At 36.5% G+C, this 14230-nt stretch overlaps 1 protein-coding gene across 2 annotated transcripts in view; it reads left to right on the forward strand.

Moving 5' to 3' along the window:
- LOC127935659 (thrombospondin type-1 domain-containing protein 7A) overlaps window positions 1–14230 on the forward strand; it is a 104685-nt gene that overhangs the window by 20203 nt on the left and 70252 nt on the right. The gene's annotated exons all lie outside the window — the stretch shown is intronic.

Below are 14230 nucleotides of genomic sequence, written 5' to 3' on the forward strand. Positions count from 1 at the left end.
GAACCTGCAGGCAGCACCCTTCCATAATCCAATCTGCTCCTGACACACATTTATGCTCTCATGAAGTGTTTATGGATTAGCATCCGTGCTGTGCTGGAAACTGTCATCTCACTGTGTGCTGAGAGGTATGTTGTTTTAGAAGCACTAATATAAGTTTCATAAAACGTTAATAAATGCATTTCTAACAATCGTGTGACGTCTCAGACGTCTGTTTATCTCAGTTTCTAGTTTGATGATTTTTTTTTTTGTTATTCAGTCAGATCATCACAGTGTGAATGGCCATCAGCATCTGAGGCGTGCTGATGTACATCATATTGTTTTCTGAAACATTTGAAGTATTTTCACACAAAGGCTGTTCCTCTTTTTTCATCCACACCCTTCATCTACAACTTCTGTCTTCCTCAGCCACTCGGATCCACCTTCTCTACATGAGAGCCGCAACCTGCTAATTCAGCCACATCATTAAGCCTGGCACAACTGTGTTCATGCATATTTCAATAAAGGCTCTTGCTAATTCTTTGTTTTAATATTCGGCAGACAGCAGCATGGGACATTTGATGACATGTGCACACATGAGCGATGATAAACCTGGCAGAATAAATAAATAAATAAGAGACAACTGAGGAATATATTAGACACATCTAATGAACCAGTGTGTAGCTATTGGCTAATGGGAAATGTACACAGTCGATTACAAACACAAACATAGAGTGGGGTGCAAACATCATAAATACCAATGGAATGTTTGGGGTCAGAAAGTTATTATTAAATTATAATTATTATTATATATATGAAATTGTTTTCTCTTTATCACCTATACATCCTTCCCCTCCTTTCGTTTTCTTTGCTCCTAAGGTGCTTCTGCTTTCCCATCTGCTGTGTTTAGCCCTATTAGCATAAATTGGGTTAAGTCATGTATAGAGGCATCAAAGAGTCCCTAGTGACAGTTGCTCTGCTTTCAGCTTTAGCAATTCCTTTGTAGTGCGCTGCACATGCATGCTGACTTAATACAGGTCCAAATATGCAAACCAGCAACTAATTGTACAGATATTTCATTGTTAGTGCTAATGCATTTCTATATGCACACCTTGTATGTAAAGCTCACACAGATCTACGCTAAGCATTTATTCAGGAGTTGTGTAAGGTGCTCATTAGCCGTGATTGTTTACAGAGTGTCTGTACTAGGACACTTGCTAGGGATTTTTAATTGTGGGTGACTGAGAGTGACAGACGTCCACCCTCTTCTCACAGTTGGCGGTGCAAATGATGCCCTGTGGGTTTTCCAGAGAGAGGTGGCTGCTTCGTCTCATCTGAGGTGTGAAAGCCGTACAGCCACCGTATCAAGCGCAATACCAGGCCAAATGCCACGGAATAAGACATTTTATATTCTTGCATTTGTTTATGATCCATCTAATAGTGTATAAATTGTGCTTTTAGCTTCAAAACATCCACATCCAGGTTGAGGACACACATGTGACTTGTACCATTCAGAAGTTTTTATTATTACTTTGTTATTGCACCTATTCAGCAATGACGCATTAAGTTTATTAAAAAGTGTTCAATTTCCATTTTGAATAAATACTGTTCTTTTAAACATTTTATTCATCAAAGAATCCTGGAAAAATGTTTTCATCACTGATAATAAAATTTGTCTTGAGTAGAAAATCAGAATATTAGAATGATTTCTGAAGAATCATGTAAAACTAATGTAATTGCTGTTTAAAATTCAGCTTTGCCATAAATATATATATATATATATATATAGAGAGAGAGAGAGAGAGAGAGAGAGAGAGAGAGAGAGAGAGAGAGAGAGAGAGAGAGAGAGAATAGTCAGTTCTGAAAAAAAAAATGCTCTTTTAAATGGTGAACACAGCTGTCAAGCAACATTTTTTTTTGCCAATAATAACTTTTCAATGCACAGATCTGTCATATGACTTCAGAAGGCTTTAAATATTTAGTGCACATGTATTGTGGTAATTGCAAAGTGAACATGACTACTTTTATGATCCTTCAATGCTGCTTTTTGGAACTTCACTGTCCCTGGTCCTCGTTCACTTTCACTGTATGAAAAAGAGCAGCTTGGACAATCTGATAAATATCATATGTTTAATAAAAGAAAATGTATACAGGTTTGGAATGGCATGAGTGTGAGGAAATAATCACACAATATATATATATATATATATATATATATATATATATATATATATATATATATATATATATATATATATATATATATATATATATATATATATAATGTTTTTTTTTTTTTTTGGGTGGTAAATAATCCCTATAATGAGACAATCACACAGATGCATCCAGTATCCTTGTGTTCCCATATACTAATTTATACAACACAAACAAATAATAAAAGGTAAAAACACTACACAAGTTTGCAGAAACCCTTTCAAATAGATTTGAGCTCAGACTAATTTCATCTAATGGTTTGCCCCTTACATTAAATGTCCTCTATTATAGCAGTACTGAGGTTTATATAATTTTCATGGCTTCTTTGCTCTCTTCATTTGAGAAAGCGTTTGTGTTGAATTATTCAGCACCCACCTATTGATTGCAATATGAGCTGATTACTGTGGGTGTGCAGGCCTTTTCCCAACCTTTGTAAATTGATGCCATATCATTTATGGCTGTAGAGTTCAAGGTGCCCTCCCTGTGTGCAAATCTGCCAGGGAGAACGTCATCACTGATGCATTATATCACGATCATGCTCACAAATTGTTACCAGATCTGTCTATCTACCAACAATATACTTGCTGCATAGCTTGGGCAATCTCATGATTTGTCATGTAAGGACACACAGTGACATTGCAGAATCATATGGCTGTCCGGTTTTGTCAGTATAGCGTGTCGGTAAATATATACATTTTAATTTTACAAAAACACTTTCATTTAAAAAATATTTTTTAAACATTCAAATCTTATCTTTCATAAATTTTACATTGTAAAATAATTATACATTCTTTAAAAATATTTCCCACTCCACCCCAAATACAAGGAATAATACTACATTTTAAAAGAATGATACATTTTTTAAAAATATTTCCCCCTCCACATTCCTCCACCCCAGATACAAGAAATAATATTGCGATCAATTAAAAATCTCTCTCTGTGATACTGCTCAACCCTTCTATTAGCCATGATTATACGTGGAAAGATGGTTTTGCTGCTGCCTTAAGTTAAGTTGCTTAGCATCAAGTTTGCCCAGCATTTGCTAAATATAACCACAAATGCTGTTCTTTGTCTCCTTGATGGCTTATTTTATTCTGCTAAATGGCTGGCACACAATATGGCCTTTAACCTTCTTTGTTTTTGTATTTTGTATTATTTTATTTTTTTTGAAAAGGACATAGTAGCATGGTGAATGCCCTTTAGAAAAACAGACCTGGGGGCTGCTAAACAGGTAAAGTGTTAGTGTTTTTAGCTTGGGACTGGCGTGATTGATTTCTGTAATGTTGAGTGTGCTTTTTTTCTGTATGCCGCCTGACACACTTGCCTGATATTGAGCACCACGCTAGCATTGCTGCAGGGCATTTGGGAGTGTGTGTCTGCATGTGTATTTGACCGTGTGTACTTTTACAGAAGCCATAGTAGGTTAGCACACATTTGCATAAAGGAAAGCTGTTATTGAGTGTTTCCCTACACCGCAAATGCTCTAATACCATTGGGGGACGAGTACAAGGGTACGAGAGGGAGGAAGGAATCTTGATTAGCTTTGCGGTCATTAGTGGATGATTGAAAGCATGCTATAAAGAGAGACTAATCAGGGATGCTTTTTAATATTTCAAATGTTTTAAACACATTTCACATTGTAATATCTTTATTCCATCTTAGTCCAGGATCAGCATGCATGCATTATAATGATGATTTTGTCTGTTTACACTGACCACCAAAACTTTGCACACACAGAATGTTACTTGCATTTCAATTCACCTTTAGTTCACTTCCACAATTTTACATTGATTGTTTTTATAACAACTGTTTTTCATGCAGAAACTATGGTTTGCTTGTCAAGCATGAGTTTGATCAAAATGAATACAACTCTGAAATAAAGCAAACTCTGGTCCACACCAAAAGCAAATAAGTTCCGTTTCAAAGACTGCCTATGGAATATCCCTATGGATTTTATCTTTTCACTTCTATTGGCAAGTGGACCTTTAAGTGACCTTTTTCGGCCAGTGATTGAAGCTGTGGAGAAAGTGCTGTGCTTATATATGTGGTTGATTGCATGTGATACTGTTTTCTGGTTTAACACAAGGTGAACAAAGCTAAACAAATGTTATATAGCTTGATTTATTATACTTATAACTTTAGATATGATTCTGTACCATCATCTCTTGGATCTTTATTGTGTTTGACTGAGGTGAACAGGGTTGAGAACTTAACAAATGGATAAATGTGGCAAAGGTAACGGGAGAAAGGGTCTTAACAGTGCTTCTGTGCTCCAGTTAGTAGTAATGGTCTCTTCCTAATGTGATTACTTCACCTGTGATTAAGGTCAGTCCCTGATGTTCATGTTTTTGTTCCTAAGATGGTTTTCTTGAGAAAGGCAGATTGTTGTGGGATGGTTCGGTGTGATTTGAAAAAGGCGACTTTGGAAAAAGTATAGGATTCCATCAATTATGTATTTGCAGACTGAATAGTCCAGAATGTAAGAATGTTTCATCATAATGAAAAACAGTGAGTAAGCCTTGCAAACGGATTTATGAGATGTTCAGCCACATGTCACAGTGGCAAATAGTTTTATACTCCTTAATCCAAACTTTGTTCATATTTATGGATGAAAAACTTACATACAGTGGGTATAGAAAAAAAATAATCCAGATGTATTTACTCAGTGCAATTTATAACACCCACCCCGCTCCTACAAAATGACTTGTAAACTCAATCAGATGTTGCTAATCAGCTTCTCAATGACACAAAGCAATTTGACTGTGGTCATTTTGATTCGCTCATCATGAAAAGAGCTTTCCTGGAGCATCCTTGATAGTACAACTGTAGCACTGAAGTCCATTATAAAAAAATGGGAGAAATAACAATATCATTAATTCTCCACAAATGTGGCTTGTATGGGAGGGTTGTAATCCATTGCAGCTCTCCTTCCAAATAACAGCATTTTTCCAGTAAAGCATGGAGGGGTAATGTCCTGTTATGGGGTGTTCACTTGTCAGGATAGACGGAAAAATGGATGGGGCAAAATAATGTTAAATTATTGAAGAAAATCTGTTGCCCTCTGCCAAAAAGTTGTCAATGGGAAGAAGGTTTACCTTACAACATGAAAATGATCCAAACCACACAGCAAAACTGAGCACACAGTGGTTGAAGGAGAAAAGGTGAAAAAGGTCTTGCGTGGCCTAGTCAGAGCCCAGGCTTAAACCCTATTGAAAATCTTTGGGATTACTTGAAGACTGCAGTCAACAAACATCCACCATCAAATGTAACTGAGCAGTGCTGTAAAGAAGAGTGGGCAAGTATTGCAAAGTCTAGATGTGTAAAGTTAGTAGAGACTTTCATGTTGTGACATCTGAGTGAAGCGGTTTATTGAAAGAATAAAATAATAATAATAATAAAACAATTGAATAGGGACTTGGTGTTCAGTTGTTGATTGAATGAAGGCAGATCTGAATGCAAGCTTGCAGTTGATTGTAAGAAAGAGTTGGACTAAATGAATAGCGAAGTCTCATCATTCTGATTAAAAATGAAGAGGTTAAAAAATTGTTCACAATAAGATCAATAACATGCATTTAGAAAATAGAACAGAGAGTGAGCATTCATTGTGTGTCAGTTTTAAATTAGCTGGAGTGTGACTCCCACTCGTGATCTTCTTCTGTTTTCAGTGTCTATCAAGTAGGCAGACTAATGGTCTCCATGACTCAGCACAGCTTAAAATAGACACATCATTGGTTTGAGGTTGTAAGTCATTGTTTGTCAGATTATAAAAATATTCTCTTCACAGTGTTATTAGCGGGTTGGAGGCATTAACATCTTAGAGTGACCAAAGAGAGAACATCTTATGAGTTCATCTCTTTCCCTGTCATGTTTCATGAATTCTCCTGGCGCTTCTCATTGGCACCATGACTGTTCGCTAAACTGAAAGGCTGAGTTCCAACATGTGCAGTTCTTCTTCCCTAATTTCCCTAAATCCTCTCCAATATGTTCAAACTATAATCCATTGGCAAACTTGTCTCGCCACTGTTTCCAGTTCTCTGTGTCCCTGTTTTTCCACTTGCTTGTCTTTGCTCTTTTGTCCTTTTTGAGCTGAGTTCACCATCATTATCTAAAACACTGTACATATTAGAGCTTCTCTTCATTGTTTTTTTTTTTTTTTAAGGTACTCTGAGAAAATGGTTTATTCTATTGGTGAAAAGGTTTTTATGCAAGTAAATCCAAATTTAGTTGAAGAATGTGTAGAAAAATGTGTCTTTAGATTCTGTTTTCTTACATTTTAAAACCTCAAGTAAGGTTTTCAGCATAAAAACAGTCAAAGGAGCCCTCATGACAACAAGCAAAAACTATCTCACTATCCTAGCAAACACACTTCTAGAAAAGTTATCTATCTTAAGATTTGTCTGATTTATTAATTATGACAGAACACAGCTGCTTTTCTAAAATTGTCGTCATCATCATCACTCCAGAAGTCATTATCATTACCGCTACGACCATCATCACTGTCAATGTCATAATTGCCATCAACATCGTCAACATAATGAACAATAGCAATCAGCAACCTATTAAAGTAATTGTCAATATAATCTGTCACTATAACATACTGTACATTCAAATGCATGCATTTCCTGAAAGATAAACACATTGCAGTTCCAGATGGAGCACAATTGTAAAAGCTCGGCACTTGCATTACCAAGGTCATCAGACTTATTCTTTAGGGCCACAAAAATAATAAAGTATTCAGCCATTTTCTTGAATTCTTGTTATAATAAATGTTCACTTGCAGCCATTACTGGGCACATTTTTGCACTTTTTATCCTGCACATTAAGCTAAATTTAGCGGTGCTGATCACCATCAGTGTGATATTAAGCTCAGACACCTTGTATAGACTCAAAGGGCTCTGCAACAGTGTTTGAACCTGGTGTCTTTCCCACACACCAGCTATGTCCGCTGAAGACTAAAAGGGTTACTTCATCGAAAAATGAAAATTATGTCATTAATGACTCACCCTCATGTCGTTCCAAACCCGTGAGACCTCCGTTCAGCTTCAGAACACAGTTTAAGATATTTTAGATTTAGTCCCAGATCTTTCTGTCCCTCCATTGAAACTGTGTGTATGGTATACTGTCCATGTCCAGAAAGGTAATAAAAACATCTTTGAAGTAGTCCATGTGACATCAGAGGGTCATTTAGAATTTTTTGAAGCATCGGAAATACATTTTGGTCCAAAAATAGCAAAAACTACAATTTTATTCATCATTGTCCTCTCTTCTGTGTCTGTTGGGAGTGAGTTCAAAACACTGCAGTTTAGTGATATCCGGTTTGTGAATGAATCACTCAATGTAACCGGATCTTCTTGAACCAGTTCACCAAATCGAACTGAATCGTTTGAAATAGTTCACATTTCCAATAAGCATTAATCCACAAATGACTTAAGCTGTTAACTTGTTTTAATGTGGCTGACACTCCCTCTGAGTTCAAACAAACCAATATCCAAATAATTCATTTACTCAAACAGTACTCTGACTGAACTGTTGTGAAACTAAACTGAAGATGAACACCGAACCGAGCCAGATAACGAACAAATGATTTACTCGTTCTCGAGTCAAGAACCGGTTGCATTGGTTTTCAGATCACCAGTAGTGATGGGAAGTTCAGTTCTTTTCCGCGAACTGGTTCTTCCGGACAGTTCGATTCAATAAACCAGTAGTAATAATGACATCATTGGCGATAATTGGCCTTGATTCAAGCCTTCAGTTTACCCGTGTTCATAACATTATCATATAATCAGTTCAGAATCAATCACCAAAAGAATCCGTTCGGTTCAGACGCACTGTGTGTCATTCTGCTTCACGCTGAATCACACATGCGCAGTATCATCAGCTCTTCGGTTCTTGACTCGAGAACGAGTCAGTCTTTTATTCGTTATCTGGCTCGGCTTGGTGTTTATCTTCAGTTCTCTCTTCACAGCAGTTCAGTCAGTGTACTGTTTGAGTAAATGAATTACTCCGGGTTATTGGTTTGTTTGAACTCAGAGGGAGAGTCAGCCACATTAAAAAAGTTAACAGCTCAGGTCATTTGTGGATTGATGCATATTGGGGACACTGTTTCAGAGTGATTCATCGAGTGATTTGTTCACAAACCAGATACAACTAAACTACAGTGTTTTGAACTCGCTCACAACAGACCTGGAAGAGAAGACAATGCTATTGCAATTGCTATTTTTGGACCAAAATGTATTTTCGATTATTCAAAAAATTCTAACTGACCCTCTGATGTCACATGGACTACTTCGAATATGTTTTTATTAACTTTCTGGACAAGGACCGTATACCATACACTCAGCTTCAATGGAAGGACAGAAAGCTCTCGGACTAAATTTAAAATATCTTAAACTGTGTTGCAAAAATTAATGACATAATTTTCATTTTTCGACGAACTAACCCTTTAATAGCCTACAACACTCACACACACACACACACACACACACACACACACATACATACATACAGTGAAATTATTGAAGTATTAACATTTGTCCAGTCCAGTTATCAGTACTCAGTTCCACAGTCCAAACAATAAACCCAGGACTAATGAATTTGACACAGCTGAAGAGAACAAGGCCTGGAATTGTTGTCTTAGAGGGAGAATAAATTGATTATTTAATGTCAAAATTAAGTTGATTTGACTCCTTGATTTTCCCCACATGTTCCACTCATTTAGGCTGAAACAGAGGGGTGAAGATGAAAAAAGAGGGTTTATTTCAGAGGATGGATTGCAGTGTATGTTGATGTGACGTGAACATGATGTTAATCAAAGCAGCATTGTGGTGCCCACAGACCCACTGATTCTCCCCCTACATATGGCCACATGCTGGTAGACGTGACCCCTGTGGTCTCCATCGCTTTAATATGCTGTGATGATGATCGACTCACATCTTTGAAGCCTAGTGTATCTTGAAATGATATTTGAATGCTACAAGATGGAATACAATGACATACTGTAAAATATTGTTCACATCACAGCATCTCGTGATGTGGTTTTAAGTTAAAATCTAGGATTTATTTCAAAATGTTTTTGTGTGTTTGTGTGTGTGTGTGTGCAAGATCATCTCTCATCTTGAAGGCACCCAGCATATGACCTTAAATAAACCTTGCTTCTGTAGAGCAGCTAAGCAGCTAAAGTGTTGTCTCCTCTGGAGCCCAACTGCCTCTTGTTCATTTTGCTGCAAGGAACAATTTACCTTGGTTACCGCTGTAAACACAGCAGCACTGCACATGGCCTATTATATGGAGGTACAAAACTTTTCTGAAGACAGTTCCCTTCAGAGATATATCCTTATAAACCTCCACCCCAAATTTCATGTAAACACTTTTCTTCCAATATTTAAAACATTGTGAACAGTGAGCTACACTGCATGTACTGTACAGTATCTGTATGTTCTCTTCTCTATACGTCTGACTTTATTGTTTCCCGTCTCTGGTCCCTGTTTTCAGACTTAGTAATATTTCCACATATTTCCAGCAGTGAAGCAATATTTAAATAGGTACAGCAAGATACTTCATCACTCTATCTGTGGCGCATTGCTATTGGATTTACATTGTCAATACAGAAGACAAACCAATACGTCGCTGTCCCTGCATGATGGGCCAAAGTATCGGCCCCAAAACGTGCGTAGGTCCATCTGGGAAATGCCCAATATGCCAGATGGCCAGTCCACCCCTGAATGGAAAGCAAAGGGAGAGTTTCAACAAAGAAGGATGTCTTTGCTGGGGGTAAATAAATTCTTAAAGGGTACATAATTTACACAGTTTCACCTAATCTCATGTTAATCTTGAGTGCCTGTAGTACTGCATCCTTCATATATCCAAAAAGTCTTTAGTTTTATCATATTTATAAAAGAAAAATACAGCTTTCCGATTCTTTCTGGAAAAAGCTGAGCTCCTGGAGGCATGCCGTGGGTGGAGCAATAATACTGATGTTACGTGTTGTTTCCATTAACATATATTCCCTTATGTGCTGATTTCCAATAAAAACAGAAATCTGATGCAATTGTACTTATATGAATGGGGTCTTTTATCACAGAGACGACTCCATGTTTTAGTAGGAAACGATGTGCAAATCCAGCATCGACTTGGGCCTTGTTTATAAAACATTCGTCACTCAAATGACAAAAGCACTTGATACACTCCGTTGCTGCCCCGGAAAAACAAACTGCATCCACTGTTCATGTAATGCTGGGTTCTTGGGGAAGCTTAACACGGTAAACTTTCCCTCACATCCAAAAACCCACTTATTTGAAGACATTCTCGAACAAATCCAATGCAGTCTCACTCTCCTCTGGTCAACGTGTGTACGCGGGCGCACTTTTCCGAGCGAAATGCTCATATAAGGAGTTCCACTCTCGTCTATGTCATTAGATCCACGAGCGAAATAAACCAGCCGAAACTGGAAGTAAGATTTTCGCCAAAGAAATTCTCAGTCATTCTTCAAAATTATTGTTTAAAACTTGGCCATGTTTAGCATGAGAATCCATCTCTTTAACACTTTGAACAACTCTGAATACACGGAACACCATTGTAAACCCCCCCCCCCCAATCTTAATTTCTATATATTTTTTTTTTTTTGTCTTGTTCTTGTACTAGCAACTTTTATGATGACTGTTGTTGAGCATATGCTGTTATCTCCACCTACTGGAAACATTTTAGTCAGTTAGCCAAACATACTGATGAATACAATGATGTTTTGAAGTGTTGTGTTAGTATGTGGGTGTGTTTAGATAGAAGAGCCAAAAAGGATCCTTTGTGCCATGCTGGATGTTTGTGTGTGGGCAGCTGAAGCTCTGACCAGCACGTTGTTACACCCGTCTAGATTTAGGTGCTTATCCATTGTGAGTTCACAGTACAGAATGCTACTGTTCTCTCAGGAACAAAGGGAGGATGTGGCCAGTTCCCCCCACCCCTGCCGGACCGATCTAGTGTCAGTTATGTGTCCCAGCTGCCTCTGGCTGACTTATGGCCGGAGGTCACAAACGGGGCTCGTTTCACAATAAAACACAGATCTCCTGAGGCTGTGTGTTAATGTAGAGTAACAAAGTGTTACTCAATTGATATGGCAGGGCATTTGTATTGAGAGCTCTAAGACTGTTTGTTTGAAGTGGTCTCAAAAAATATTTAGATAGTTAAGCCATACTTAAAAATGGTTGAATATAATTAAATTTCAAAATATCAGACCAAGAGGCACAAGCAAATCTTTATACAAAAACATTTCCTAGCAATAAATAAATAAAATAATAATGATAAAATAAATAAAATTAAATATTAAATGATAAAACAGTACATATAAACTTGTCAAAACGAAGAGAAAGCAAGACATATTTAAATGGATCATATCCATTCAGTAGTTAATGATCCTGTGCGAATTGACTTCATGCATTTACTAAAAATCACATTGCGACAAGTTCATTGCAATGTATTATACAGTAAAATTAGTTCTGAAGAAAATATGTATTCACATGGGAGATGCTTTGATATTTTGCATCTAATATATAAAGTTATAAAGCATATATGTGAAACACTCCTTCAGTTTGATTCCGAGGTTGTTTGTGAAAAAAATGTAATTATAAGCAGGTATGCATTTTTTTTCTTCTGTGTTTTGTTATTTTTAATAGTCTCATCCCATCATGCCTCTTGCTCTCTGAGTGAAGTGGACATATTTTCCAGTGGCCGAATACACTGCTCAGATTCACTAATGGAACCCTTCAGACAAACACACACACACACACACACACACACACACACACACACACACACACATTTTTTAGTAATAGCCGATTCCAATGATGTTGTGAAACTCAAACCCATTTACTAATGATGATTCAGCTTTTTCAAGTTGGCCGGTTATTACTGACCCTTAGAATAATATGTATTTTTTTGAGGTAAGTGTGTGTACTGTACATGTGTGTGCGTGTGTGTGTGTGTGTGTGCATGGATGTAGTTCACTAGGTTACAAAGAAACACCAGCACAGCTCAAAGGCTGGTTGAAAGGGACAGTTCACTCAAAAATCTATTACGGACCCTAATGCTGAGTTTGTGTCATTTTTAAAGCTTGAAAGCTTAATTTCCAAGTTGTTACAACTGCATGAAAAAGAGCAGCATGAACATTTGTCACAAATTCTCCTTTTGTGTTCCACTAAAAAAAAGTCATATGAGTTTGAGAATGACTGACATGGATCGTGTAGGATTTCTTGCACATTCTTGTATATGTTAGATTCAGTCTAGAGCTGTCTAAAGCTCAAATTCTAAAAAGCAATGACTTTAAAAATTATAATGAGATGTTTCAAAGTAATTTCGCCCCTTCCCCACAGTGCAGTTGATGATGCTGAAAAGAGCGTATTCACAACAGTTTGGCATGCATTCATGGGCTTTCATAATGTTTCATGGCATCCTAAATGAAGCGTGTAATGCAATAGCAAAGCACCTACAGCTCAGAGAACTTTTATGAAAGATACATGAGTCATTTTAAATTCCTAGTAGAGTTTCTCTCAATCTTACTTTAAAATTCAACATTGGAATTTGCACATTCATTGTCCGTCTCAATTCTTTTCACTTATTTCCCAACCAGGAAACTTAAATTCAAGATTTTGTTTCATCAACAGTTTAGCTTTTTACATTTCAACCTTTGTCCTCTTCAGAGTGTGGGAGAGCTTGACCGAGGTCTGAACTGAGAACAGTTAACTCATTTTGGCAGGAACGTCCTTGAGCAAGACTGATACAGATACACAAACACTTAAGAGCTTGCACATTTTATTGAATGAATATTCCTTTTCATAAAATAAAAATGTTTTGACATATTTGAGCTTTTTGGTGTTGGTTTTGAAGGATTTTGTTTTGGAATATTTTTAAACTTTAAAAGCAGACAGTTAAAGCAGCAGAGTTGCAGCATTTCATGATTAATCAAACCCTGCACTTTTGGATTACTACAGCTGAAGAGGGATGAGAACGACCTAACATCTCTGTAGGAAATAAAAACCACAAATTAGATATGTTTAATACCTCATACAGTAATTATAGAACTTTTTGCATAAGTCATTCAAATTTTAGGACTTTCACTTTAGAAACAATATTTTAGGAATCTAGAGTTTCAGAAGAGATGTCAAGAAAGTCTCACTTTGTGCTTGGATTTGCCAAGATAATGCTACAAATCAAATGATTTTTCATGCTGCAGCTTAATGTTGTCAAATTTAAATAAATATTTTAGAATATTATATATTGAATTGTATAATTTGTTTATTAGTATTTAATTATTATAATATTTTATATTTTAATATATTAAATATTTTCCTGAATAAAGTTAGTTACTACATGCCTTCAGTTTTTTACATGGTATGTTTTATAGTTCTATACTCTTACTACTGTATATACTGTATAACAATTATCTAATTGTTTTTTTTTATTTTATTTTTTTTTAGAAGAAATGTGTGTCAACACTGAGACATACAAGAAACAACAGTGATAACTCTGTTAAGTCTCCTGAGATATAAAAGAGCAATAAAATTTTTCCTCTGGGTCACCACGTGACACAATATATCCTTAAAGGTGAACAATATGAGGTTGGGTATATTGCCTCTCAAACATCTTTATTCCTTACATTAGCATCACATTAGGATGTGCATGTTAGCAAGACTGCAAAATCAGTGACATCCTTGTGACTGGCATTGTATCACTCTACAACATAAAAATGCTCTATAGCCAACTATCATTCAACCAGAAACAGTAATACAGTCAAATCCAGAAGTCTTTGTAAAGGGATTTGTGGCCAATAGACTCTGCAGCAAGCTTTGGAAAAGCCTTAGTATCTGTGATCACAAAAGATATTTAGCATGCATAAGAAAAAGGGATAAAATATTTTATGACTCCTATATGGGTGTCTTGGGTGTAGCAGATGTCTTGATATTAAATGTGTAGGTGAGAGTGTGAGATTCACAATATTATTAGATATCAGCACAACTTCAATATTTCTCTGTGGGGATTAGATAAAACCCGA

This window comes from Carassius gibelio, chromosome A19 (assembly GCF_023724105.1).
Source record: "Carassius gibelio isolate Cgi1373 ecotype wild population from Czech Republic chromosome A19, carGib1.2-hapl.c, whole genome shotgun sequence".
Classification (NCBI taxonomy): domain Eukaryota; kingdom Metazoa; phylum Chordata; class Actinopteri; order Cypriniformes; family Cyprinidae; genus Carassius; species Carassius gibelio.